This window comes from Nannospalax galili, unplaced genomic scaffold, assembly GCF_000622305.1.
Source record: "Nannospalax galili isolate Female #2095 unplaced genomic scaffold, S.galili_v1.0 scaffold32, whole genome shotgun sequence".
Taxonomy (NCBI): domain Eukaryota; kingdom Metazoa; phylum Chordata; class Mammalia; order Rodentia; family Spalacidae; genus Nannospalax; species Nannospalax galili.
The window spans coordinates 4,560,666-4,566,358 of record NW_008335297.1 but is presented as its reverse complement, the minus strand read 5'-3'; positions in this window follow the sequence as shown (position 1 = coordinate 4,566,358).

Genomic DNA, 5,693 nt, shown 5'->3' with positions numbered 1-5,693 from the left:
CAAGTGAGTCAGGAAACTGCTTCTACTGGCCTGAGGAAACCACTTTGGGGCTTTGGCCTCAAATGGTCACTTTGTTCATCTTCCTGCCTCCTGACTGAGCTCTACCCCATAGCCACTCACAAAAATGGCAGTGCTGTTCTGGGGAGACCCTTTCTACGCCTCATGTTCCCCTCTCCTTTTTTAGTTTGGGAGTGTGTGCACATATGTGCATGTGCATGTGTGTGTGTGTGTGTGTGTGTGTGTGTGTGTATGTGCCAGAAGTCAAAGTCTTTAAAAAAATCTTATTGCTTTAATGTGTATGGATGTTATACCTGCATACATGTAAGTGCACCCATGTTGTGCAGTGCCCACAGAGAACAGAAGATGGTGTTGGATCCCCTGGAACTGGAGTTATAGACGGTTGTTAGCGGCCATGTGGATGCTGGGATTTGAACCTAGATCGTCTGTAAGAATAGCCAGTGCTCTTAACCATTGAGCCATCTCTCCAGCCTCTACTACCTTGTTTTTTGAGACAGCGTCTCTCAGTGGCCTGGGGTTCCCCATTTAGCTAGACTAGAGGACCTGTGAGCTCTAGGGAGCCTCCTGTTTATGCCTTCCCAGCACTGGGATTATAGACACATACCACCATACCTTGCTTTTTTACGTAGGTGCTGAGGATCCAAACTCAGGTCCTCATGTTTGCACAGCAAGCACTTTAGCACCTGAGCCATCTCCCCAAGTGCCCCTCCCTCCCCATAACACAAGGCTGCCTTGGTTTTGCCTTCTCAGAGGCTTTCCTTCTTTCTCTGCACACGGGCACACGGGCAGACGATAATCAGACTCAATTTTCTGGGACAGTTTCACTTTCCCAGAATCAGGGTCATTACCAGAAAAAGGGTCTGTTACAGGGTTAATACACTGGCTCCAGTTTCTTGTTTGTACCCCGGGGGAATTTCCTCACAAACAAGATCATATCAATGGCCCAAGGGGCAAGGAGTCCCACACCAGATCCTCTTGATGGTGTGTTCTTGGAAGCAGGAAGCCTCTGCTATAGGCACCCCCTTCTAGAAGCCCTCTGTTTCCAGGGCTACCTGTAGCAGAGGAGCTGCCACCCACAGCCACAGAGTCCTGGCTACCTTGGGATTATGTTCAATTCTTTTGTTGCATGCTTTTGGGGAAAGAATCTTTTGTTTTTTTTTTGTTTTTGTTTGTTTTTTTTATTTTATGTGTCTGCATGTATTGTCTGCATGTAGGTAAGTGCACCCATGTTGTGCAATGACTGCGAAGGTCAGAAGAGTCCTGCCTCCCAAGTGCTGGGATTAAAGGCGTGCGCCACCACACCCAGCAATACTTCTTTTTTAAAGTTTGAACTTTAAAGATTTTGTTATTATTTGTGTGTGCAAGTGTGTACCTGTTTATGTGTGCTTGTGTGCAGGTGTGTATGTACACGTGTGTGAGTGCCTGTGGAAGTAAGATTCTGCAAGAACAACCAGTGTTCTTAACCGCTAAGCTATCTCTCCAGCCCCTTGAACAAGGTTTTAACCTTTAAAAAAGATGTCCATTTAAAAAAAATATGTACTGTTTCGTATAGAAAAACTCTTTTTTTGGGGTGGGGGGGTCTTTTTGAGACGGGGCCTCCCTGTAGTTCCAGCTGTCCTGGAACTCACTATGTAGACCAGGCTGGCCTTGAACTCACTGAGATCCACCTGCCTCTGCCTCCTGAGTGCTGGGACTAAAGGTGTGCACCACCACACCTGGCAACTTTATTTTTTTAATGTGTATGAGTATATTGCCTGCATGTGTGTAAGTGCACCTGTCATGTAATGCCCATGGAGGTCAGAAGAGGGCGTCAGATTCCCCTAGAACTGGAATTACAGATGGTTGTTAACTATCATGTGGCTGATGGGAATTGATTGCAGGTCCTCCACAAGAACAGCCAGTGCTCTTAACTACTGTGTCATCTCCCCAGCCGCCATGACAGGGGTCTCTTGCTGAATCTGGGGTTCACTGATTTAGCTAGACTATTTGGTCAGAATCTTAGCTTGGGATTACAGATATGTACAGTCATGCCTTGCTCTTTACATGAGTGCTAGGGATCCGAACTCATGTCCTTATGCTTGCAGGGTAAGCATTTACCAACAGTGCCATCTTCCCAGCCCCATAAACTTTTAAAAAACTGAAGTGTGTGCTAACTTTCTAATACTTCAGCAAGGTTTTATCTTGTTCTTGGCATGGCGATTTTGGTCCAACACTGGTGGCCCCATTGCTCTGAGGAGGCATGTCATGGCAGGAGCACGTGGTGGAGGGAAACTTCTGCTCTCAAGGCTGGGAAGCAATGGGGAAAGGAGGAGACACAGATCCCACAGTCCCCGCCAGGGGCACACTCCCAGTGATCTATTTAACCTATCAGCAGGCCCTGCCACTTTAGAGGTTCCTTCACCTCTCAGTCTCTAGGGACCAAGTCTTTCCAGGGGCCTTTGGGGAACACTCCTCATCCAAACCACAGCCCAGTGAAAGTCACATACATAAAATGAACTAATCAGGAGCGAGCAATTCAGTGTCTGGTATATTCACAACACTGTGTAGCTCTACAGCAGCCCATCCCTCCCATAGGAGTACCTGTGCCTGTTAGCTGTTACCTATCCCCACCCCACCCCATTCCTCTCCCATGGGTTTTAAGCACTCACTTCTAGCATCGTTACACTCTTTTAATTCCCTAAGTTGAACCCCCTTGAAGAGAAAATGTTTTCTAGCTGGACCATAATTTGTAGCATTTGGCCTCCTGGCCTGGGGCTGAGTTCTGTTCTGAAAACACAATGTAAACATATGTGTGCACAAATGTGTGTGTGGGGGGGGTATGGTGTGTGCAGTCCCACTATTTATTTATCTCTGCCTCTGCCTCCCAAGTGCTGGAATTAAAGGCATGCATCACCACACCCATTTATTTATTTATTTTTGAGATAGGGTTTTATGTAGTCCAGGCTGGCCTCTAACTCACTATGTAGCCCAGCCTGGCCTTGAACTCCTACTTCTGGGATTATAGGCATGTGACACATCTGGCTCAGTTCTGTGATTTTTTTCTTAATTTAATTTTTAACTTTTTATTATTGTGTGTGACGTGTGGGTGGGTGCTTGTGGAGGTCAGAGGATAACTTTGTGGAGTCAGTTTTCTCCTTCTATCTTCATGAGGGTTCTGGGGCTCCAACTCAGGTCTCCAGGCTTGTACAGAAAGCACTTTTGCCATCTGAGCCATTTCAGCAGCCCAGGTCTATGCATTTTAGCATAGCTAAGATTCATGCAACCATCACCACAACCAGTTCACTAATTCCATCACCCCACCTTCCCTGTCGATGCCCCTCTGTAGTCACCCCTCCTCCACTCCCAACCATAGGCGAACCCTCATCTAGTCTCTGTTCTTATAGTTTGGGCCTTTCCATGCCAATTAAATGGACTGCCATAGAATTATTTGACATGGAGCGGGGGCAGGGAGGGTTGTCCAATGTAATACACTTGGTCATCCAAGATGCTGTGTGTCCCCATGTCCCCTCCTGGTTTGTGGTACGGATGAACCAGAGCTGTTTCTTCAGTGACTCTGGAAGGGCGTTTGGGCTATCTCCAGCTGTGGGTATTAAGCATAAACTACTGTGAACATCTGTGTTGGACAGTTTCAGTTGTCAACTTGACATGCTTGGGTTGAGGGAACCTCAGCTGAGGAATTTCTTCCATTGGCTTGGCCTGTGGCCATATTCATGAGGCATTTTCTTGATTGTTGAGAGATGTGGGAGGGCCCAGCCCACTGTGGTCAGTGCCACCATGGGCAAGTGGTCCAGAGGACCTGGGCACAGGCCAGAGGAGTAAGCCAGTAAGCAGTATTCCTCCATGGTCTGTGGTTCAGCTCCTGCTTCCAGGTTCCTGCTCTGAGTTCCCTCAGTGATGAACTGTGACCTAGGAGCTGGAGGTAAAATAAACCCTTTCCTCCCCAAGTTGGTTTTTGTCAGTGTTTTTATCACAGCAACAGAAAGTAACTAGGACAACCTCTGCGCAGGTTTTTGTTATTATTTTTATGGGTTCCCCCAACTGCCTTAAAAAAAAAAAGTCTTATTCTGTAGCCCAGGCTAGCCTCAAACTTTAAGCAATTCTGTTTTAGCTTCCTAAGGGATCACAGGAATGAGCCATCATGCCCAGCTTCCAAGGAGTTGTTGTTTGAGACAATACACAGTTGTTTGAGCCTCACAAGGCTCAGATTGACCTTGAGGTGATCTTTGTTTATACCTCCCAAGTACTGGAATTTCAGGGCCCACCACCATGCCTGGCTGAGATTGTATTATTCAAAGAACTGAGCAGGGAACAGCCACACGCCCACCATAGATTCCACAGTGAGTAGATGCTCGGTTTCTCACATCAGCCTGCCTGTCCTTCCCTTACCCCACCCACCAATCCACAGGATTTTGTGACCTATTTCAATCAAGTGACAAACATCTGTGCACATCCTCCTTGCATACCCTGGGGCATTTCATCAACTAAAGGCCAAGATTTGTTTTATTCATAAATCCTTTGTTTAAAAAAAAAACAAAAAACAAAAACCTCACAGAATTCTTTCCTAGTGATAACCAGGGAGAATGGGTCAGAGCTGGAGTCTGTTAGTTGACCTTAGATTAAGACTCCTACTCCTAGGGCTGGAGAGTTGGCTCAGCTGTTAAGAGCACTGACTGCTCTTGCAGAGGACCAGGTTCGATTCCCAGCACCCACATGGCAGCTACGAACCGTCCTTAACTCCAGTTCCAGGGGAATCTGAAGCCCTCTTCTGACCTCTGCGGCATTGCACAACACGTGTGCACTCACATACATGCAGGCAATCCATTCATACACATAAAATAAAAATAAAAAAATATTTTCTAAAAAAAGACTCCTACTCCTCATCTGAGGGACTGATGGTCGAAAGACACCTGAGAAAGCTCTCTGTGCCAGGTGAGCATGGTGTCCTGGCAGAACCTTTAGCCAGCTGTGGGTCTTGGGCAGGTTGCATCACCTGTCTCAAGCCTCAGTTTCTTCGTCTCTGGAATGGGTTCAAGGAAAGCAACTACTTCTTTAGATGACCCACATGCCTGAATGTACGTGTATGGTGCCTGAACATAATGAAAAAGCAGCTACTGGTGTCCAAATATGGCACTGTATGGGTGCCCTTCTAGAATAAACCCCTTTTCTTGGTTCCTGGCAACCAGGAGGATTGTTTTGTTTTGTTTTGCCTGATGTGTCTGGGAGCTGGCAAACAGGGGAGTGTGAGGCCAAGGCCATCCCTCCTCTCCTCTCATCTTTGTCCTCTCTGAGGCAGGTGACAGGAAAGTCCCTTCCAAAAGTCTTGGATCACGCTAGGAAGTGTGAGCCCTAAAAGAGCTGCACAAAGAGGAACTCTGGGGAGCTGGATTGAAGGGTGATAGCAATGACTTGAAGGGGAGGTTCACCCACCATGTGTGTCCACAGACCCCTTCTGTCGGCTGCGATAGTAAATTTTTGGGGACTCCTGGAGTTGGTGCAACATTTTGCATGTGGGTCCCAGGAGCCGCCCATGGTTAATACACAAGCCCTGGGGCCCAGAGGTAGAATCTTCATAATTTAGCCTTATTTTAGAGTTGGATTCATTGCTGATAGTCTTTCTTTCTTTTTCTTTCTTTCTCTTTTTCTTTCTTTCTTTCTTTCTTTCTTTCTTTCTTTCT